The sequence below is a fragment of the Ambystoma mexicanum genome, chromosome 5q (assembly GCF_040938575.1).
Source record: "Ambystoma mexicanum isolate Mex_15411 chromosome 5q, UKY_AmexF1_1, whole genome shotgun sequence".
NCBI lineage: Eukaryota > Metazoa > Chordata > Amphibia > Caudata > Ambystomatidae > Ambystoma > Ambystoma mexicanum.
Genome location: NC_090933.1, coordinates 1,191,243,586 through 1,191,268,165, shown reverse-complemented (window position 1 = coordinate 1,191,268,165; position 24,580 = coordinate 1,191,243,586). Strand labels below are relative to the sequence as shown.

Below are 24,580 nucleotides of genomic sequence, written 5' to 3'. Positions count from 1 at the left end.
AGTCACAGTTGCAGTTATTGTATGCATATTGTGCAACACATTATGAGCGGGTATCGGCGCGTTTTCATGTCCAACCCACCAGATGCTGCATATGTTGCACATTACAACAACTGGAAGATCTCTTTTGCATAGGGGCAAATAAGAGATCAAGTACCAAAGGGGTTGATGGTGTAAGCACACATTATAAGTAATACCGTACACCTTACTCTGTTATAAAGATCTTCCAGGTCACCTCAGACTTCTGTGACCTTCGGCCTTCTTCCTTTATTTAGTCGCTGGACTGCTCAGGAGGTGCTTTATACAATATATCACATTATAGTATTGCCATCACTACTCGCCTGTAATGGCAACATTGCATCACTATCACACCTGCAGTGTTTACTGCAAGTTGAGTCGTGATGTCACAGTGTCCGCCCCAGAATTCCAGCTGTTACTGGAGCACTTCACTAACGCCATGACTAACCTTTTGGATCGCTTTCTTCTTGAGTAACTAAGGAGTAAGCAGCAACTGCTTGCTAGTATGTTTATTCTGTGCCCTGCTGGAGTTCCGCACAGGAGAGCAAGAACCTTCCCCATCACGCATTGTAAACAGAAACAGTGTATTGGTTTGTTTGCAACGCATTACAGCCTGCATATTAGGATGTGTTTTCCTGAATAGACTCCTCATTGCTTATACTCATCAGCAACTGGCCGATCCCTCAATACAGAAAGGAAGGGACCATGTATTTAAGGGGATGTCAGATCGGTTGTGTATTGTAAGGAATAAAATACCCCCTACTGTAAGTAAAAAGGGTATTGCAAGTCACCTAGGACCTCCGCAGGGGGTGCTTTATCCCAAATGTGATAAAGGAAACTGTGTTCGCTATGTTTGGTAGAGCTGAGCATGACCCTTTGCCCCCTGCAAGGGCTAATCGATGCAGCAACATGGCCTGCACCAGAGCTCTACCGCCCTCTGTACCACCTGGTCACCTGGCTACCCTCTGATTTCGGACCCAGGTCCCTACCTGCCCAGTTGCACACCTGCAGTGCCTCGCGGCAACCCTTGCACTTGGGTCTGTATCTGTAACCCTACAGTCCCCCTATCTACACTTTTGGACACCTACTGTCTACACTTACGCTTGCACCTGCCACCTGCTGGTCGCACTTCGTTATTGTTTTGATCCCATGTACAGCACTGCCACTTTCCCCTGCACTTGCATGATCTCAATGTCACCTGGCCTAGTAGGATCGCTGGCTCCGTCTTCCCTCTGTTCCCCCTTCCTTGCCTCGTTGCGCCTTTAAACGCTTGTGTATAGGAGCGTTACAAATGGCATATTATCATCATACCATTGGATTTGTGTTGGGCAGTGTGGCCTTCACCCGTCGGATGCAGGGTGTAAGCCGTCAACATGACGTCTGCAGGGCCTGTCTGAGAGGGCATCCCCTCTCAGACAGGCCCTGAACACCAAGAATGCCAGAGGTAACGCCACCTGATCCACGATTCGTTGCGAGTAACCTGCTAAAGAATGCATTCTGTGGCTGTCCAGGCTACTAGCATATACCCAGTGGACCCATATGCAGGCACAGTAACACACGAACCTGGCTGTACCCGTGTATTCTCCCCACCGCAAGTAGCACAGGACACATTGCTTTGGTGTTGGCAATAAAAGGCTGTGGAATTTTATTTGCACAGTTTTCGCCATAACAAAACATAATCATAATTACGTAACCATAATATGCTGTACTTTTGGGCACCGGGTCCTGAGGATGTCCCCTCTGGCCCGTGCCGCCTTCCTTGTCCCACGACAGTGTGGTCACCGTACGGTGCCTGCCTTCTTTCTCCTTCTCTCCCTTTTTCTAGGGTGGGAGGGTTCTGGGAGAAAGTAGCCAGAGACTCTGCATACGCAGTGAACTCTTTGTCCGGGTCTCTGTGCAGGGTCCCAAACTGATTCTGTTTTCTGAGCTGGAAACAGCTCCTTATATTGGTCCCAGGAGTTGGCCCTGGGTCTTTGTTGTGCCTGTGTGGGTGGCTGTGCTCGGGCCCTCTCCCCTACCTGACTGCCACGGAGCACGGGTTACCTGCGCTCTCTTGGTACCCTTGCAGCTTGTTTATGTGCACCTCGCTCTTTTGATGGCGGAATGTGTTCCGCGCTGTTTTTGTCAGCCCTTTATGTACATTTCTTGAAATGCCTGCCAGGAAAAAATGGGCACCCAGCGGGTTGGCCCACTTTCTTACCCCTGACACAGTGGAATCCATGTCACCCCCTAGTGTGTCTGCATTGTCTTTAGCCTGCCTAGCCCCACTTCTCTGCAGTGCTCTTGGCCACTCTACTGATGTGCCCTGGAATCCCACACTTTGCCACGGGAAGCTGCTGCCGTCAGTGCAGAACACTGACCTACCGGTGCCAGTCAGCAGACTTGAAAGGCGCAAGGAGCGAGACGTGGGCAATGGTTTGAGGGGGCCGCTGCAGGCGCTTTAGTAATATGTTCATATTAACAATGGTAGTGCGGTGCCTATTTGAGGTAAGCGTTAGTTAAAGTGGAGCAGGATTGCCCTTTTTCGTCTTGCATGCGGGCGGCTTTTTTCACGTGCGAGTATTTCTGGAACCTTGTCTTTCATCGTGACATGGTTTGAGCGAGTGGAGACTTCGCTGCACACACACGGCAGTGATTCTAAACGCGACTGACTATTCTGCGAGCCGTGCAGAGGGAAGCATACTGGTGAAGGGACCTATTGAACATGCATTATTGAAACGTCCCACCTGAGCACTTCATTGACATCGCATTGCGCGTTTCTGTGCGTGGAGCGGCAGTGACTTTGGGTTGGAAGGCCGCTCCCCCCTTTGAAGTCATTGTATATTATATCGCTTCTTGCAGCGCCCCAGGATTCTCGGCGCGTCCCCAGGTGTTGCCCTTGGATGGATCGGGTTGCACTTGCTGCTCTTCTTGGGATTAACCAATTGTGAAGGCTGAGTCGGAAAGCGGCCGGCATGGACAAATAAAAACCCTCCAGCTGAAGAAGACATTCATTGGCATCCTGTCACAGATGGCATCCAGAACCACCAACTCGCACATTAGGTTCAAGGGTTTTTATTGCGATTTCTACAAAGGGGGCTCACTAAGGTCTTCCGTCTGTCCCTGGCCCCCTCCTGCCCTTCTCTCCCATGGGCTTTTACCTCCCTAGCCCAGGCGTCCCTACAGCCCAAGACTGTCGCTGCAGATGGGTAACCCCTACTAGCTAATGTTCTGCCTGGCTTGTAGCGGTGGCCTGAAGGCAATCACCTTCTAATCTCCCAATTAGCAATTAGCAATTCCCAGGTGGATCCAGGGCTTCCTAAAATCAGAATGTGTTCTTCAGTTGGGTGAAGTGCCTTTCAAATTCACATACGCCACTTGTCCTTTCCTTACACGCCCTTGTTCTCTTCCCCCTGATCCTTCTCTCCGTCACCTTTCCCTCCCTCCCACTGCTCCCACTGTTTTACCCCTCATACACACTCCCTCTTTTGTCCCTACAATGTTCCTCTCTCTCTACTACTTGCGTCCGCCCGAGTTCTTATTCTCTACTGCACTCTCCTCCCCACTTCTCTTTACTACACGGCACTCCAGCCGCACCTTCTCCAGTCACTTTCCTCTTACTCTGCCAACCTTGTCAACTACTCTGTATCACCCCCCCACACTCTCATTGTGTGAGAACACCCAAGTGCCACTTTCAGTAACCAATTCCTCACCTTGCACATTCTCTTGACAATTCCCCTCCACGCTCCGCTACACAGTCCTTCCTCCGCCTGCCTATTCCACCTTCTCCTCCCTTGACCTCACCCTAACAACCCACACTGCCCTAGTCAAACTGTCCCTTTTAATCCTCCCCCTGTCGTTGCCTTTCCCCATCAGCCTGTTCCCCCGGGCCATCCACTCACTTCTTTTCCCATAGGGAAAAGCATGCGCCCCAGCCCTTTGCACTTTGGACGAACAGCCGCCTCAGCTGCATGACGAACCATTGTACCATGTCGTCAGAAAACACCTCAAGATTCTGCTCTTTAACTAAGCTTAAACATTCACAGCTCATGCTCACCTTCCCCTCACTCCCTCGCTCGCAGCTAGCACCTAGATGCCTGTGGGCTTTGTGCGCTCCTATAAATTTCCGAAATAAATAAATAAGGACTGGATTACAATCACCAAAGCACATATAATGGGCCATAACCATTCCCCTTTCAAACCATGCATCTGCCGGCATTTGAAAATGACAGCCTCTGATAACCATCATTTCTGAAGTTTGTGTTCGGCTTAACCTGAATGTCTGTGTTAGGGAGAGTTCTCCAAATGTGCTAATTTCCCTTACGTTTTGAGACCCCCAGCAACTTTGCTGGATTTCTATAATTACATTTTTTACCTGGGAAGAGTGTGAGCCTTTTTCCCCACTCTTCCATGTATTTTGTGTGTGTTTTACTTTTTGTGTTCTTTGGTTATGGAGTTTAAAACAACTCCAGTGGCATCATCTTTTTCTGTGTGTCACCAGCACCTTCAGTGCAGTGGCACAGGGGTGTTCAGACTCCCCAAAGGTTTAAATACCTTCCCTGAGACGGACTACTGTCTCTCAGGGTAAGTAAAGTTAAATCGAGTTTACTAGTCTCTTTAAATTTACTGACCCAGCACACCCTATCTTACTATATAGTGCTGGAGGGGTTGCTTAGCTTCCCCTGAATCAAAATACTCATGTAACAGTAAAATGTTACCTTTTCTTATTTTAAATGGCTGGTGGGAGTGGTTTAGATCAACTACCGTGATTTTTCTCGACCGCTAACAACGGTAGCTCAAAATCGGGTAGCCATGTTTTTTAATATGGCGCCCCAGACCTATCTGTAAAAACAGACTCCGGTCACCTTTTTTAGGGATTTCTTTTGGGAAGGGTCCTTCTTGTGTTTGTCTCTGTGTGCCAAACCAGGTTTGGTCCCTTTGGCGGGCTTCTGTGCTGAAGCTTCCTCTGGTGCCAGAGTGTCTGCGGTGGACAGGATGTGAGGGAGGTGCCCAAAACTCCCTGTGCTTAGTCTCCTAGGAGACCTGAATGCACTCTGGTGCGATTGACCGGCTGGCTGTCTGGCAAGGACAGCCACCCTGCTGTGTGAGTGACAGCCAGGCTGAATGAATGGGGGGAAAACTGTTTAAAAGCAGACTTCTGGGACTTGGAAAGCAGAGTCAACCACTGGAACAAAAGAACCGAAGAGGAGAGGAAGGAAGAGGACTGCTGCAACTCCTGGACGACTGGTGAAGCCCTGCTGCAGGTCCGAATTGCCAGAAACTCTGACGACAGAGAAGCCCTTCAAGGTTAACTTCTTCCCTTGAGTTTGGTGGGAACAACCAACTCACAAGCCACCTAGACATCGTCCTATTCTGGTCGAATTTTTAGCAGAGTGCTGTTAGAAATCGGATAGCCAGAGGGAAGGAAACCAGGGGGACTTTAAGGCACTCGAACCTTAAACCGACGTCTTGCATCAGCTTTTGGCTTCTTCCCTGGGCAGTGCAGAAACCTCCCGATGTCCTCCTTCTTGTCCCCACGACTGAAGCATAGAAACAGCGAGATCTGCTCGAACTGCCAGGAACAACTGCCTCAGCTACAGCTTTCTTCATTTAAAAGGTACTGTGCAAACGCGGTCTGGAAATCTTTTCGGCCATCGAGAAAGTGCTTGAAACTTTCCTCAACTACGAAAGCTTGTCCTTCCCTAAACATTCGTCAAACTTTTTGCCTAGCCAAATCCTTTAAAAATCTGTGGCAAAGACTTAACCGTTACATACCAGAACTGTGCTATCCTATACAAAAGACTCTGAACCATTGAATTTGGCCCAGGCCTATTGAGAAGAATAGCTAGTTGTATTTAACTTGAACCCTTTGCCCTGCCTATGATTGTATTTGGACTGTCTATTCTTATAACCTTGTCTTTTCCTTCCTTTTGAAAATATCTAAAGTGCCATTTTGCTCACACTTCATTTTTGAGCTAAACTTGTTAAGTTACTTACCGGTTGGATTTTTGTAGTGTATTAGTGTGTGATATTGAGCTGCTTGTACTAGTGTAATGTTTTATAAATTGAAGATGGTTCACCACACACAAGATCCAATTTGGTTTTCCAAGAGAATTGTATTTGTAAATCAATCAAAGAAAAAACGTGCAGTTTTATGTAATTACAATACCCTCAAGTTAACATGTGTTTCGGCTACACAAGAGCCTTTTTCAAAACAAGACAATTGGGCAAATTGCTCATATTCATGTTCTATTCACATGTCAGAAATGCATTCAATTGCACAAGATGTTTTCGGTCAATTTGATTTTCACATCAGAGATTTGGGGGGAGGGTTGAAATAATATAATTTGACATTAAAGCAAATAATAATAATAAAGCACATAAATAAAAACGAACCCGGAAAAAGAAACAACAAAAGAAAAAAGAGAAAAAGTAAAAGAGAGAGAAAAGACAAAGAAAGGAATATATATAATGTTAGAATACAAAGTTCAATATCATTCCATTTTAAACAAATCATGTCAATCCAAGTCCTATAATACTTTGTTCCACTATAAGTGTAGCAGAGCCTGAATTCTATAACCAGTTATTAGTACTTTCCAAAAATTCGAGGGTTATAGCTAGAACATGAACATATCACATCTGGCAGAGATTGTAACATAGGAAGCATAACTAGTCATCTAATCCCTAAACTAATAAAGTCAATGTTGTCCCTGACGAGATAAATTCCATTACGTTTTAAAAAAAATGTTTTTGTTGTACCATAGGCTACTAAATGTTTCTCAAAAGTCTCCATGGGATAAAAACTCCTTACCCAATATGCATGTCAGAATGAGTCCCGGGAAAATACCTAAGGGGAAAAGAAGTTTCATTTATCTAATTTGTCCACGTATGAGTGCTTAACTCATATTATAAATCCAATACTATTCCAATTTGTACCCATAGTTCCCTTCATTTGTAAGGATATCTAACCGATAAAAGAAATTATATAGCAGTCTACATTGCACCGCACTTAGGATAACCACTAATTCCAAAGTGTCTAGTTCAAAACCACACAGACTTGGTAAATAGTTAACACGTAAAAATAGCATCCAAGTATGGTCCTGTATAAGCGCTACCGTAATACACGGCACCTCAAACAATAGTTCATTTGCATGCATGGAAACACGATCAAAAGTAACGCATTATACGCGATTACTCATCCCCGCAGTCTGGAGCAGACGAATGCGGACATACAAATCTGTCTCCTCTCTCTCCCATTCTGATGCGCAGGCTAGTACCTCCATGTCATCAGAAAATGCTCCTCGCGTCGGCTGTGCACAATAGTATGCTGCCGCGCTGATCAGTTGTTTCTATAGTGTTGCCACGGCAATTTAGTTTGTCCCTTGTCTGTTTCTGCTCACTGGCCGCCATATTGGAATGGTAAGATTAAGTACGCACAGTATATTCACAAGCCCAATGTTCACAAATGCTCTGTAATAATCGGATACGTATCACCTGAATAAATGACTCAAACTCATAATACGTTAGCACCATTTGAAAAATAATTTTTTTGAATATAACACGAAAAATACCCACGTATCAAATGGCGATGCACGCTTCAATCCATTAACCCCAGTGCATCTTTCCTAAGAGTGTGGTGTACGTGACTGATCATTTCCCTAATCCTGGTAAAGTGTTCAAGTCAATTAGTCAAGCAAGCCAAACATAACCGTTCGGCATGCTTGACTAGGAGACTACCCTAATTTTGGTGCAAACTTTCCTATCATTCAAATATTGCCTTCATTAGATGATAAGGCCAGATGTAAAGTGCTGAAGCCCAAACATTTCCAAACGTGGTTAGTGTAAAGGCTGGAGGTCCTGATACCTTTCATTACCACAGTAGAAAAAACTGTTCCCCAAATACCAGAACACATTTTATTATATTATACTCAAAATTGTTGTTTCCAATACATAAACATTTACAGCACAGTTCAAAAGTACACTTCCTTCATCTAGGTATTCCTTGTGCATGCTAAGTCGTCCCACACACACTACCAGAAATCCATGGTGTATTGCACAGATACTAATAATCACATTTGTCACTATATAGGACAGGTGCCCCATTGTCATAGTCAAACATTATCGCATTAAGTGGCTTTGAACAATTCCAATTTTAGTGACATATCCCTTTCCAGAAATGTAATCGTAGAAAGTGCACCATCTCATTATCTTGGTTCAGACCAAATTCTATTGATCTAAATTTACAAATGTTTTATAAATGATTGAGTAAATAAATGTATATTCTTTTACTGAGAAACCTTGAGTAAATGTTTACTTGAATCGCTGTATTGGTTGATCCTTTGTGTAACTTGTGCTACTGCTCACTTAAACTCTTGAGATAAGTCTGGCTGCTCAGTCATCACTACCACTTTACTGTGTAGTACAGGCTTGTACCAAAGGTGACATTGTGCTTACACTTGTAGTCTTAATTACATGTAGTGTTCCCAAAGGGTACTCTGCCTAACAGTCTGCATTGTCGATAGGATGCACAGGACATTCCTCAGTCGCTCCTCTTGCTGCTACCTCTCTCTCTGGTGCGAAGCCACTTCTGATCTCCACCGCTAGGCATGCTGGTACATGTAGTCCTGTGGAAGAACAGAAAGAACATTGGTGGCATTGTGCGCAATAGGTATGGACTCAGTGGTGCTCGACACGGGTAGGTGGGACAAATACTACGCATCCCACAGCCCTTCTCTGGGGCAGGACTAGCTCTGGGAAACCCTATGGTAGACATCCTGCCCCAGGTTGGAGGGGTCCCCAACTTCTCTTGACAGGGTCCAATTATTGACCCTACCATAATACTAACAGTGATAAAGTCGATCATAATTTTCGGGGTGAATTGTTTGTCTACTAGTGTAATCCTCCTGTATTGGAATGAAGAGTCATTTCTGACAGGTGGGGAAGAAGGCACGCTAGCAGCACTGGCACATTTACGTGCTAATGGAATTCATGAAGTTGGAGTCGCCACTAATTCTAGCTATTGCCCCTTACCCTCTTAAATCACCCCCAACTGATATGATATGGCATTTATAACGTGCCTATATACAAGTGTTTCAAAGCACGATGAGGCAAGGGAGGGGGAAAAGAGGAAAGACAGACAAAGATCTTAATAGGCCAGGTGACATTGAGATCGCGCAAGTGCAGGGGAGGGGGGAAAGGGAAAGTGCAGGTAGGGCGGAGGGGATAGAGCAATACATAGGATTAACAGTAAAAAAATAAATAGAAAAAATAAAAACAGTAGGTAAAAGTGCGGCCAGCTAGTGGCAAGTACAGGGGTAAGTGCAGACATAAAGTGTCAAGAGCTGGTGGGGGCTATAGGGATACAGAAAACAGCCCTCAAGTGCAGGGGTTGCCCGGGAGGTAGTGCAGGTGTGCAGCTGGCAGGGGAGGGGACCTGGGACTAGATAGGAGGGTAGCCAGTGCAGTTTCAGTCAGGAGTTCAACAGGGGAGAGGAGGAGAGAAAGGAGAAGCAAAGAGGAAGGTCTTGAGGTGCTTCTGGAACCGGAGATGGTTCCCCTCAAGTTTCAGAGAGGCAGGGAGGCTGCTCCAGAGGGAGGCCCCAGCCAAAGAAAGAGATCTGCACCAACTCGTTGCTTGGAGAAGCGACTGACCCTGAGGGAGTTGGAGGTGGATGAGTGAAGAGCTTGAGAAGAAAGATATTTAGGAAGAGAGAGTTGTAGATATTGAGGCTCCAGCCCCAGAAGGCTGTGCAGAGGGTTTTGAACTTAATCCTCGCAGCCACTGAGAGCCAGTGCAAAGATTTCAGTCCTGGAGAGATACGATCCCTGGGCTTGAGGCCAAGGACAAGTCTTTCAGTCCTGTTATGGATGAGTTGCAGAGGGTTGAGAGTAGAAGCAGGCAGATTTAGAAAGAGGCTGTTGCAGTCGTCCAGCCTAGAGAGAACCAGAGCTCTGGAGACAGTGAGCTTTTGGGGGAAGGAGAGGAAAGGAAGAATACCTCTGAGGAGGTGCATCTGGTAGTGTGACTTCTGAGAGACATCAGAGATGTGAGGAGAGAAGGAGAGAATTCAGTCAAAGGTGACCCCAAGGTTTTTAGCCTCACAGGTGGGAGAATGAAGAGGGCCAAGAGAGTATGGCCAGAGCGCGATAGGAAAGGAGGCGCAGGTGTGCCGATGGGGAGAATCTGTCTTACTGGCATTAAGGCACAGATGATTGGTGGCACACCACTCCTGGATAGTGGACAGACTGTCGGAGATGAGAGAAGGAGAAGAGGTGGCGGAAGGGAGCCTGAAAATGAGCTGAGTGTTGTCCGCATAGCACTGAAAATTGGGGCAGAGAGCGGCAATGTGGTGGGCAAAAAGTGCCAGGTATTGGTTGAACAGCCAGGGAGAGAGGTTAGACCCCTGGGCAACACCACAAGTAGAGAGAGAGCTTGGTAAGAGAAAGGACCCAAGTTGGACCTGGGAGGGTCGATCGGAGAGGAAAGAGGTCAGCCAAGCCAGGGCCTGATCAGTGATACCCACGTTATCATGGAGATGGTTGAGCAGGATGGCATGGTTGACTGTGTCAAAGGCAGAAAGAGAGATCAAGTAAGATGAGGACACAGGGGGTATTGGAGTCAAGGTTGGAGAGCAGGTCTTCACGGATGTTCAGGACAGCAGTTTCTGTGCTACGGCAGCTCTGAAGCCAGACTGATGGTCATGGAGACAACCAACCAATTCAGTGTGAAGATTAAGCTGGAGATGGCCAGCTTTTCCAGGAGTTTACCCATAAAAGGAGTGCTGGAGATTGGGCGGTAGTTGGCAGGGCAGGAGGTGGTCGGCTGAGGGTTTCTTAAGAAGAGGGTGCACAAGGTAGTGCATCAGGGGTGCGGGGAAGACTCCAGTGGTGAAGGATTTGTTGCAGAAGTCAGCCGGGGCAGGAGCCAGAGTGTCAATGTGGTCCTTGATGGTTGTACCACAACTACTGCAGCTTGTAATTGCTAGTCATTGATTGCTCCCTGAGTAATGTTGGTACAATAAGAACTTCAGGTTATTGGTCTTGTCATTACTGACCAACATGTACAAATGTAAGCTGGATCTATTCTATAAATATTGTAAAGGGCCGCCCTAGCTGGAGAGTGGGGGGGGGGGCTGTGCATATTGTTTTTTGCACCCTTTTTGTTAAAGCAGCCTGTGGCCTTTCTCCATGAGGATGATGTAGAGTGGGCCTCTCCTTGGCCCACCGTATCCTGCCTCAGGCAGTGGTTTTGGGGCGCCAGCTCGGAATGCGTGGCCTCACTGTTACTGGTTACCCTTTTGGGCCAGCGCTGCGATCATGGTTCTGTTCGGGGTGTGCTTGCCTTGCGCCACATGCACAGACACACGTTTTAGGAGATCGTTTGCCTTTACAGATAATTGCTTTTTGCAAGGTGTCGTCATTCTTTCCATGAAGTTTTTCAAATGTGCCGGCGGGGGGTGGGTAAGGGGGCGGGGGGGGGAATGGGCACTGCGGGATGCATCGTTTTGGCTAAAGCAGCTTTTGATACTCAGTGTATGGTCATCGAGAAACTTTTCCAAAAATAAAACAAATCGACGTGCTACAGGAACCATGTGAATTTTCATAGCACTACCCACCCACCCACTCAAGAGAATATGACAGGATTTCCAGGACAGGCAGAAAGCAGCGCAATCCAAAGAGGGCACCAGCGGTGTGCAAATGCACCCTAGATCAGGGGTGCACGACATGAATAAGGCCGGCCCTTCAAGACATTATTTAGGGCCGCTCAAGTGACATGAGTTGCCTGGTGTAAAGTCAGTCAGTCACTAAGTCTGTCATGTGGTCCAGTTTCTGTCTTTGCATCATGAAACGTGCAGCTTTACTTGTCTTTTTAACACATGATTTCAGTCGGATATAATACAAATACATTAAAACGAATGGGTTTAAAAGGCTGTGCTTCATGTGTTAATGTAAAAAAGTCCATCTTAAAACCCATGCTTTTTCTCGCTCAAATCCGCACACGGATGCCCATACCACGCGCTCGTTCCCATGGATACTGCAGCCCACTGTACGGGACGTGAGTGGTACATTCGGCCTTGTTTTCTGGGACAGGCATCCTAGGTGCTGGTCCGAGAAGTGAAAATAACCGTGCAGAGCGCACGGGGATCTTGGCAATTGGACAGAAATTATGTAGTGGAGGTTTTGAGAATTCCCTCCAATGACAAACCGAAAAATCAATGGCAATATTTACCAAGTCCGGTTAGTTGGCGTTGACAATGCTTGTTCTCAACCTGCAGGCCTCTTGTTGGGCTCTTCTCCCATGTGGCATTGTTTTTTCTTAGTCAGGACAGTAATTCCTAGCCTCACCCCCCTTCATCGATCGTTGTGCGGTTGTCGTAGCCTCCAGCAGGTTCCCTGACTGGTATTCCTGTGTTGGTGAGCGACTACCCTTGCCTATTAATGGCACACGCCTGCCTGTGAAATCGTCTCCCGGCTTCATGCCTCTTTTTTCTAGTTGGTGCTTTGAATGTCTGAAGCCATCACAGGTGCTGTGCATGCACTGCTGCCGTCCCAGGCCTGTAGGCCGCAGCCGCCTGGAATCCCGCCTCTGCTGCATCATTATCTCTGAAAAGCCTTCCATCAGTCCTTTGAAGTCACGGGAGATATGGCTCATCCTGTCACGCAAGATCATGGACTTAACATGTCAGTGCCTCGATACCCGATAGCAAGGTAGTTTGACATGTGATCTCTCGCCCCTAGCAAGCTGCGGATGCAGATTACGCTGCAGTCAATATTTTGCCTATGAAGCGCACGGGAAACCCAATAGTGTTGATGCTCTGCCATTCATTTCAGAATGTTCATTGAGCTTCAGCGACATCCACAGCAAAATGTTAGGGGGATTTGAAATCCTCCCCTTATCAATTCCCTAGAGACGCCAGTAGAACCCGGTGGGCTACATCCCGATCAATGCAATGCCCCTCTGGCAACTACATCCCTTGTGAAAACTCGGGCTTGGTAGCAGGCCTCGAGTCACAGGAAGTCAAGAGTAATGCTGCACGGCCAGTCCTTTAGCAAAAGAAGCAGAAAGGCGGTTGCTTCGAATCCCGCCAGACCTCACGCATCCTCCTGATGGCAATGAATTTGAGCACCATTGAGTTGGGCAATTAGAACACCTGTTATTGGCTCCGAGATATGACTCCTTTTTGATGACCTTCCATAAGGATCTGTAAACTGTTCTGTATGGCCACATCATATGGCTGTACTCGCATAGTCCTCATATTTTAACTTCCCTCTCAGTTCCTGAATAACGCTGAGGCTAACACAATTTCTGTTTGCTGTTCCGCTGTCTTCGAAGTAAGGCAGAATGTCTTCTGCCTCAGCACTCCTGGAGACAGTTCCATCCACTGTTCCTGGGATGAGGGTGTCAGGGATGATCAGAAAGACCCTAAATCTGTGCAAGTACTTTTATCTGTTGTGCCAATCTGTAAATAGGAAAACGTTTCAATACCTCAAGTAGTCTCACATAGAGCAGTCAAATACAGGTACACTTTCTTAATCACAGTTAGCCTCTCCATCCTGATAGATATATAATTCACATTTAAGTCACTCCAGAGAAACCATTCATCTTTTCGTAAAACAATAAAAGTGCCAAAAAGCCTTCAAGGAATGTGGTTTCTGTATTCTTTCTAATTCCCCCACTCATTCAATGAACTCTCCAGATTCCGTTTTCAATTCCATATGATTATGTTCCGTTGCATGTTTGTTTGCTAGTTTTATGGTGGCCGTGTATCGAGTGACAGAGACATCATTAAACATCGTCAACCCATCAATATCCCTTCCCCTACATCTGCGGTTTCTAGAGCTGCATACAGTTTGGCATTCTGCTCAGAAAGACGTGGCCCATGGAGGGACTGTTAAGATGGGGGACGTAGAGAGGTATTTGCATCATGCAAAATACAGTGTGCACTTTATTTCACAAATGTGTAATCTCACTGTAGAGGAAAGATGCTTAGTCACCCATTGAGGTTCATTTTCTCTCAGTTCCATTAAATCATTGGCTAGTGATCAACGATTCACACCACTGCCATTGTTGCTGTGTACTATAGGCTACGTTTGTCTAATTAGTTTTGGCTATTAGGTGGTGCTGAAAGTGCTACCTTTAAGCATAAACTATTGTGATTAAAATAAGAGCTCCAATTAGGGGCTTTGAATGAGGGTCTGTAATGCTTTTCAATGAAGATGACAGATGAGGATGGATACATGGGCCTATTGGATTGTTTGGCTGTGTGTCCTCCCATTTAACGCCCATCTCCAAGTCAAATCTATTTGACTTTCCACCCATTCCCACCCAAGACTAAATTATTTTTGCACTCTTACCCTGTATTTGTATTGTGTGCTGAATTTGGCAGCCATTTTGACTTCCAAAATGGCAGCCTGTAAGCGGATTCAATTCAACACTACAGCTAAGTCAATGCCTAGTCTGGGATGCTCAGGGAAACCCTTATTGATATATTTTTATGTCCATTTCACTTACTCTGGATGATAACCCTTATATGGCACCCCTCTCTCAGAATCCCCCCGACCCCGCCGAGCCAAGAAGTAGGTTTGTTTTGCAAATTTAAAAGGTTTATTTGAAAATTAAACAATATATATCACACTTTTATAGTAAATTAATATTTGATAGCACACTTGTGAGGATGATAGTGATCAACAATGGATAATGTTGCAGTGGTACACTCTTTTTGATGGCTTAGAAGTGATATAGGGAGGATACAGTAGCTGAGAATGCTTTTACGGCTTCAAGGACAATGCAATGATGAATGAAAATGCAGTACAGAAAATAAACTTGATATGACTTCAACAAAAGACAATGTAATCACTTTTCTTTGACAATTCACCCCCCCCCCTATGCAAGGTAAGGAGATGAAAAGGAGAGCATACAGTTCTCAGGAATGCAATCAAATATAATTCAGTTCCCCCCTAGCAAGCTGAGAGGAAAACAGGTAGGAGTTTTAAACACAGGCAAGATACATTGATGTGGTTGCAATTAAGTGGAAAATATGCTAAAAAGGCTTTTAATTCCCTATAGGAGGTTCAGGGTAGTTGATAGATACTTTGAATCAGTTCAGGATCACTTTAGCAATGCTCTATGAATGATTGTAAGGTTGCACACGAATTTCAGCAAGGAAAACAAAGACAAATATTTTTACACGTGGCTGAAATTAAGCAAAATGTCAAATCGCGGGAAATTTAGTCGCGTGCGTCGAGCACAATTACGGAGGCACTATAAGGAGTAGGCACGTTGGAAAGCTTAGAATCTTAGCTTTAAGATGACAATTAAAACTCGCTCCTAGCCCAAACGGTTCCGGAGATACGGCCGATTTAGTAAAGGTTGTTTTTCGGATTTGAAATTTTAAAGCTCAGAATGACAGATGACAATTTTCAGTTTTAAAAATGACAGAATGACACGATTCTAGGAGGCAGTTCTAATAGGCTAAAATAGTTTGGATTAGATTATTTTAAACTAAGAGATTGGTTTTGGCACAGTGCTAGCTGGGTACTCACACTAGATTTTGGACAGGAATGCGACTTCGTCACCAATCGGGTCAGGATTGGCTGGACTTCTGCTAGCAGTTCTTCACAGCGATCTGGTCTCTGGTTCTCTCTGGTTCCGGATCCAGCACTGCTTTCTGGATACTGGTACAGGTTCTTGCAAAAGTTCTTGGCAAAGAATTCAAACAGCTCGCCCGGCTTTTGAATAGTTTGGTTGGTTTTGAGGCCTGCTGAAGAGGATTCAGCTTGTGGATTCAGGCCTCTCTGCTACAAATTCTGGAGTTAATTTCTGGTCTCTGGAGATTGATGGATTTGAAGTCTGGATCTCTGGATGTGAAGTCTGAAGTCTCCCGGCAAAGCGCCCGCAAGAAAGTGGAAAGTGCATCTCTCTACCTGGGTTTCAATGTTCCTTTTATGTGTTTTGAAAATGGGTGTGTGGCTGGGCCTAGCTAAGCCTGCCCCTCTCACTTATCATTGGCCAAGCTTTCCTCTCTCCCTTGATTGGGGGTAAAGAAAATGGAGTGTCAGAGTGATGCTGTAGGTTTTATGGTCAGAGGAACCTCCCCTTGTCAAATTGCACACAAATCTATTTCTGACCCAAATACATATGTATCTATGTACCATTTTTCTAATATTATAGGTCCAGTTAACATATTTTCTGTAGCACCAAACCATCCGATCCCTGTCTTTGTACGATGTCGTGTCCACTTATGACAGAATTCTCCCCTTTTCATCCAGATAATGACCTCTAAACCTTTCCAGATTTTACACAGATGTGCACCAGGGATATGGGTTTCAGATGATAGTGTCAGATTATTAACATGCATACATTTGGAGAAACAACCTTTTTTCTGCTACTATCCCCAAGAACATACCACAGGGTCCTAACACCTCTTAAAATGTGCACAGAAAAATCACAAAAATGATGATGTTATTTATATAATTTTGACAAGTCCGCACTGTGAATTATCCATCTTTTTAAAATCATGCTCTGGCCCCAAAGGGGTGTGGTTTTCCAAAGCACATGGTGGTATTTCTGGTTTATCCACTTACCCCAAGCTCAGCTGGCTCTCACAGGCACTGCCCCTCCCAGTTTCTCCCAAGAGGAAGCCATTTTATGACCCCCCCCCCCCAATATAACATTTCCCTGAGTCCAGGACAGGGCTTTGTTCAACTTCCTGCAGTCTGCAGGTACCACTCCCCTAATTCAATCAGAGAGTTGTCATCTCCTTTTGGCAGGGGCAGCAGGATGCAGCGAGGCCTGGCAAGAGTTGTTGAGCCAGTTCAACTCCTGTCGGGGGTAGTTGTCAGGCAGAATTCAGCTAAATGTCACTTTAGTTCCTAGTTTTCTACATTCAAATCCAACTTACAATGTTTGCACATGCAGCTAGAATGCTGATTCTAAGTTCAAAACTATGACATTTAAACAATTGCAAGCTATGTGACACTCACAAGTAGGTCACTCATTTATTCTAAACATTTCAATTTTAGTGGCTTTTAACCCAAATTCACTTAAGCTGCTGACATCCACAGCTATTTTTTTTATATATACATTAAATAATTACTTCCTTCAAGTCATTTCAGAATATAGTTTTACATTGTATCCACCTCTTAGCAAGTCTTTCCTTGGCCTGGTTTGGGTTCATCTGTTCAGTTTTACACAAAAGTCTGGTGGTTTTAAAACGCCGGCTTTCTGATAGTGGTGAGCACCAGTATTGCATCCATTTTGACATTAAGAAAATGAATTCCCCACAGTTCTGGTTTGCTTTTGGCAATCAGCATTGCCATTCTCAGTGGTTTCAGGCTACTGTGTGTGTAGCCCAATGGTGGTTTTAGGCAGTGCCCTCCTGTGCTCACAACATAGGCAAAAATGGGTGGCAGCCTATTCTTCATGTTTTCCCTGTGCACTCTCTGGGGAGTTCTGGCCATCATGATGTTTTCAATGCCAGTAATGCACAGTTTTATGGTAGGGCTTGGATGCATGGGTAAAAACATCCCACAGGCCGCAATATGTTAATGTTTATAAAAAGTTATTTGACTTGTTTGATGCTTTCAAAAAATATGAACTAGAACTTTTAAGTTATGTAATATATTAGTATTTATTTTGTATTACAAATAAACCGTTTACTGTTATAGATATGTTTTGTTAGAAAATGTCATTGAAAATGCCATCTACTTACTTGTGGGTGTCAGGGTAGTGCTTTGAGATTCAAGCAATACCTGGTTGGATGGGCAGTATGTTAGTGATGTCAGTATGATGTGATTGGGTCTGAAGTCTGTACTTGTTCCCACAAGGCAGCCATTTTCTTACCACATTGGAGGACAGAGGTAAGGCTGTTTGCTTTGTTTTTTGAACTTTTTTTGTTACTTTCCTAATAGTGTGGTGAAACTTTTGCAAACTTTAGCTATTTATATTCAAAAGTGCACTATTAATGTACTGCTAGTCTAATCCCGGCTACCTCCAGCTTCAGCATGGCCCCTGAGCTCCCAGTCCAGAGCTTCTCCTGCACGAGCCGCCGTCTCGCGGGTCTGCCTTTATTTACCCAGCTCTGAGCTGCAGGACCCGGAACCTGCAAAGTGGCTGCTTGTTCCACACTGGCAAAAGCCTATGAATGTTGGCACTCGGGCAAAGGCTTGCCATGTAGGGCCCTACGTCACCTATAAAGCCCTTCCCAGGACAGTCAGTCATCGGCCCCACAGCTCTGCATGCCCTCCACACTGCGTGCCCACGACGGTCACATGTACAAAAAACAGTGTTGGCATGGAAGCAGCAGAGCCACACCGTGCCCACCTGTGCCCAAACCTGAGAGCCGCATCAGCCGCTGAGAGGAGCGCTTCACCACACATGCACCACCTTTAAACAAACCACTGTATTTTCACTGCCTTATCGGGCTCCATTTCTTTTTAAGAATATTTTTCACTTTCCGCCAAAACACTTAAGCAAATGGAAAGAATTTCATGTTTTTAAAATAACGCGTTTTAATTTTGTGTATGTTTGCCGTTATTTCTTGCCTGGGAGGCACGGCACCACACTGTCGTTGTTGGCATTCTTGACAGTGGTTATTTCTGCCGTCTGCTGCTGTGGGAAAGGCAACTGATATCGCTTATCAGTGTGTTTATCGTGTGTGTGCTGCACATTCTCTGTCGCTTGTTTCTGTCTCTCCCTGCAGTGGCAGGCGTGGGCACAGTCAGATCGCTGGGGCAGGGCCTGCTTGTGTGCAAGAAATGTGCATTTTTAAATTTGCTGTTAGTTGATGCCTGCTTATTTCTCCCAGTGTGTGTGTCGTGTGGGTGCTGGGCAATCTCTGCTGCCTGTTTCTGTGTCTTCCTGCAGTGGCAGGCGTGGGTACAAAGAAGGAGGGTGGGGGGTTCACAGTGAGGGCGCTGGGTATGCAAGAAATGTGCGTGTATTCCAGATATAACGTATATGAGAATAAGAAGTTCAACTTCACTTGACGTTGCTCTGCCATGTTGTGGAATTCACACTCGCTCATTCACCCCGCCTCACTTGAATCACCCATTGTCAAATACGTGTATGGATCCCTACATGCTTATTCAGTATTCATTCATCCATATTATACCCCAATGCGTGTATCCTTCCATACATCCTCACACTATCATATCCCCTTAAACTTTCATTCTTCTTCAAAGCTGTACCCATTGCTCTCGCCTCATTGTCATTCATACAGCGCCCCCATCTTCACATCCATGCTCAGCTATCCATTCCCCCCTCTGCCTAAGCGTGTCACCACACGGCAGCCAAAACTATTGGCTTTGTCAATTCATGTGCTTGGCCATAATATCCCCATAGTGCATGCATGGATCGTGTGCCACCTGTCCTGCCATGCCTGTGCTGACCTAACTGCAGTAAAGGGAAAAAGAAATGGAGGACCAGTCCGCAGTTGCTTAACCCTGGAGATTGTAGCATCCCTTACCCAAGTTTTGGGTACTAACCTTCGAGGATGCACATACCCAACCAGCTCTCGAGCCGAGCAAGGGCATGGAAAAGAGAGTCTGGATCGCCTAACGCCATGCCTGGGCCCACCTCCAGAATCCATGCCTGGGCCCACCTCCAGAATCCATGCCTGGGCCCACCTCCAGAATCCATGCCTGGGCCCACCTCCAGAATCCATGCCTGGGCCACCTCCAGAATCCATGCCTGGGCCCACCTCCAGAATCCATGCCTGGGCCCACCTCCAGAATCCAGCGAAACGTTAATGAGAGTCGCGCTGGTACCGCAGTCTCCGCCCAGCACCGTTTCTGGGGATCGAAGCCGGCCAATGGGCCCCAAAGCAATCCAAAGCCCAGAGGACAGGAAACCAGCAGGTTTAAGGAATCCTGGGGGTTCTTACGCTCCTTCTCCAGTGGCAACGTTTAAAAAACACATGTCTAGAAATATTACTAGTGTCACAAGACCAACCCTATAGTTGGGTTAAATGACACTTTACATTAGAAAATTAAACTGTGCTATGCTCTGCTAGGTGTTACCTTGTCCACGAATACATTTGGCAATCTACTCAACTGGCAACAACCAAACACTCGCACAAAATGTGATCATAATAAATAAAAAGTAATGTTGAAAAATAGATCTGTTTTGCTGCGTTTTCCATAGACCCCAAAAAGGCACTGCATGGAGATGAGTATCTCGCCATGTTCTGCTTTGTTTTGGGAGATTTTCGGCACATGGGATTGGCACACACCACAATCATTTTCGAAATGAAATGGGCCAGGCTGGAAATGCTTTTTTTAAAATCTCAAAAATGTTTCTGTAATTCGGACCTACAGAGTAGGCCCAGAGGGTGCAGAAATACAGTCCTGGCGGATTATGCTGGCCCCGCTGAGTGGATGTACCCCCATACAATACGCCTGGAATACAACAAGGAAGCACACTATGCACACGGACACAAGGCGACCCGGATGCACTATGCACAGAATGTAAAGAGGCACATAAGGCACCTACGCAGTATGTGTCGGCATAATACACCCACTACATACATGACACCAATAGGCCCCTACAAACTAAATGCTCGCCACATGGTTAAGCATAATGTGCACATCTAATACACATGGAATAAAACGGCACAGAAAACTTGCTTGAACTATGTAGACGTAAAGACAGTATGCCCATACAACACGCGCACACAAATGGAACATAGTAAAAAAGACAAACCACAAACATAGTTGACAGTGAAAATGACAAGTTTTAAAAGTTAGGTTACTATTCATGAAAAAATGAGAAAGTCAATATGAAGGTTAGCACCAACATTCACTGGAAATGAAGGCTTAACTGAAACACTTCTTTCGGCCTGGCAAATACCTAATACTTATACAAAAGTCCAAACTGTTGGCTTTGCCAATGCTTGTTGTCATGTAGGCAGGGCCGGCCTTAGCGGCTGCCGCACCCTGGGCTAGTTAAAAAGGAATTGGTGCCCGCCACCTCACAGCGCGCCGCTGCTCAACAAGGGGGGGGCAGATTTTTTTTTAACTCCCCACTTCGGCGCCTGGCAGGGAGTTAATCGCTGGAATATTCCAATGCAAACCTCCTCGCTCCGGGCTGGAGCAGGAAGGTAAACATCTGAATAGGGTGCTGATGTAAAGCATCAGCACCTTATTGTTATTAAATGCGCCCTGCCACCGCGGGCGCATTTAATAACAAAAGGGCACCCGCCGCACCATCTCCCACTATGCCATCTCAGGAGAGCCCTTGAAAGACTCCCCCCCCGAGCTGGCAACATTGCACATATAATTCCCTGAAGCATGTGCCGTAGTTCTACTTCTCTACAATCTTTGCAAAATATATTCATATATAACGGGAGCCGAGCATGACATCTGCCTACGAGTCCCTATACTTACAATAGGAGTTTTTTTGGGGCGCCAGCACCCCAAACACCCCCCCCCCCCCTCCCGGGAAAACCAGAAGTCGGTGCCCCTGATGGGAGGAACTATTCTGTCAAATAAACATGGGTCTCCAGCCCTCTCTGCTGAGCACCCCAAGGCCCGTTTCTCTGAGATTGGAGGAAATGCGTTGTAACTCTGTGCACTCACCGAAACTGGGACGTTTAATATCAAAGTGCAGGTGATGTAGGGTGGATCGTGCTCCCCTTGCCCAGCTGGCAAGGCTGTGGGTCAAGCAGTCACTTTAAAGTTCCATTTTTCTCTTCCCTGAATCTCGAGTGTCCAGGCAGTAGGACCCAGTATGCGTCAGTTACAGGAGGATCTGCTTCGCGTGTGTGTGTCGTTAGGTGCTCTGTGCTGTTTGCACTGATTGTATGTGTTGCTTGTTATGTTCATTCCTTACGTATTTCACAGCTCACCAAGTTACTATATAACATTGCCCCCTTGTTTTGGGCAGTTTGCCCAGTTTTCTTTACTTTCCTGGCAGCCTTTCTCTTGACCCACGGTCTAGGGGAGCTGCCAGGGGCCGTGCTAGTCGTTGCATCGTAAAGACTAGAGAAGGCACGGAATGCTTGGTCTTCAAAGCCAGAGTGCTGGGCGAGTGGCTGCGTCGCCCGTGGAATCCCTGTTCACTGCTCCTAAACAATCCCTTCGCGCCCAAGAAATATGGCGCGCCATGCGCCGAATAGAAACCCTGACATTTAGTGCACTATGGTTTTTATTTTTGAGCTGTGGGGGTATTTACTTAATAGCAGCAGTGTTTGGCAACACATGCGAAGGGAAGCGCAGCCGAAATAACTTGCGAGCACTTGGGAGAGTCGTTTGTGTCTGACATTTCCTTGTAAATGGCTGCCAGCTGAGCAACTGATGGGTCTTTATAATGATGTCACGAGCCAGCGTTGTTTCTCGGTACCATAAAGACTTTATTAGCTCATAAAGCACAGAACAACAATAGGTAGGACCAATATAACAATCACAGATTTTTATTGAGCAACAGCCTGGAGCTTTGTTAAAAACGGTGGGGAATGTATTCCACGCCAGTAGGGATTGTTGGAGCAGCAATGGTAGCAACAACTGAGCTGCCCTTCCTAGTTTATACTTTTTTTTAAAATTTCTGATGTACTTGCAGTTCTCAATGTTAGGTTTTGAAGTTATGTTTGGGCTTTGCATTGTGCGATTTGAGACCACACCTTGGCAACCTACCACTGGTGTCTACTGATGGAGGTGAAATGCAGTAGTGCTCTGAGGGTGTGATGGCAGTTTTTCTTCCCTTGGTATTTGCTTTAGATGGATCAACCATCTAGGCGTTACATTTTACTCCTTATTTGTTGGCCTTTTTTTTATAGTGATCGTAAAGCTTGGCCCCAGTGAAGAGGTACAGTAGTGGGCTAGGGGTCAACGGGGAAGGTCAATGTTTTTGGTTGTGGGCTTTCATATCCAGGTAGATGGTCAGAGTTTAAAGAAACAGACATTGCTCATCTTCAAGATACCTGAAGACATGAGCGGCCCAGGAACTTGATCGTTTTCAGGCTCCTGTAAAATTTCATCAAGTTACCTTTGACTCTTACCCAAGGTTGGGCGAGTTCTAGAGGGTTAGAGGCTTGTAAAGCAGGGATCTCTGGCAAAACTGCTACTAAGTAGCCGATGAATGGCTATGGCTCAGCAAGCCTGAATTTAGGTGCTTGATCCACTTAAAATGATGGAAGATACTGTTATGGTAATCTGGGGTTTCTCTTAGGGGATGCCTTGTGAACCAGCTACAAGGTTCTGTGGTGTTCCCTTTCTCGGGGACACAGTGCCACGGCGATGTGATAGGATGTGTGCAGCCCAACGATGGCCACGAGGCATTGTTTTGTGTCCTTTGGAGGTTCCCAAACTGTTGTTTTTGCCAGGGCACTTTAGTACACTGTGATCATGAGAGCCTATAGCCGTCTACAGGAGGCTGTCCGATTGCATCAGGCTCATGGCGTTAGTTCGTCAGGTTCAGTGTAGAAATGTGTCGCTCTTGCAATTGCAGTGAAGGAGGAGTCTCATTTCTTAAACCTAGGCCCCCTTGACTGTACATTATTGTGTAATGTTGATACTGCTGTTTGTGTGTATGTGCATACATATGTATTCAGTGAAAAATCTTTAGCTAAGGGGGAGCTAAGATGAACCAAGTTATCCACAGCAACCCTCAAGGTAAGTGACGACTATCTGAACTCTAAATCACGGCTGAAGAGTTCACCAATTATGTCATTTTTAATCACATTTTTGGTCACTTTTGGGATCTCATGTATTCTTCTAATGGGATGTGCAACAGGGGTGACTCCAAGTTAAGTTTAGCGTAACTTCCCACACCTGCCGAATTTCATAGGTTTTGTTGCAATAAGTTGCTTCATCTAAACTATTAACTAAAGCTTTTTCAATTAATTTCAAGGCTCTTGTTATGCTGTAACTTTTCCATGGCTTTGACCGTGGCCACAGTCTGCTCTTCAACAATAATTATGAAAGACTTTAGTCTCTCTCCCGATCACAAGTAAATGCCAAGATTTCCACACTTAAGCTAAAAGACCAGGCTACGTCCATGGCCCAGTTGACCCTCACTGATTACCATGTTTCACTGGTGATTAACATGGAGATTACTGATTACTGTGATAAGCTGCACATGCTTGAACATTAAAGGCTTCTCCATGACCACCACCATCCCTCCTCCTTTTTAGGTCCACCCACTTCCACCCCACTGCGTATATCCCTCTTGAACTCGCCTCTTATCCAATTTCATATGCTCGTTCCGGTGACGCAATATTTTTCCGACCACCTCTTTCAATGATCCCACGTGTAAGCTGAAAATGACCTGGCTCAAAACAGGCTATCCAGGCCTCCCAAAGAGGCCACTGAACTCTTTTGGTCTCTTTTTGCTTCCCCTACCCAATGCCCTTTTGTGAAACCACCCTTTCCCTTTTCAAAATGGCCCTTACTTTAATGGCTTCCAGCACAGTTACAGTGGGAATTCTTCACATCAAACAAAACAACTCAGCTCTTCATGTCTGTAGAGCCCCAGTGCTACAATGTACCATGGGGAATAAATAAAGGTTTTTGGATCCGGGACACCCCCCCTTCCCCATTAAAGTTCCAGTCGCCGCCCTATAGCTAAGGTGAAGCCTGTGCACATAGACTT

The 24,580-nt window shown here is 45.8% G+C and overlaps 1 protein-coding gene across 2 annotated transcripts in view; it reads left to right on the top strand.

Annotated features, from left to right (window-relative positions):
• The window catches only part of TRAPPC9 (trafficking protein particle complex subunit 9), a 3,490,818-nt gene that overhangs the window by 1,166,510 nt on the left and 2,299,728 nt on the right, over positions 1 to 24,580 (top strand). The gene's annotated exons all lie outside the window — the stretch shown is intronic.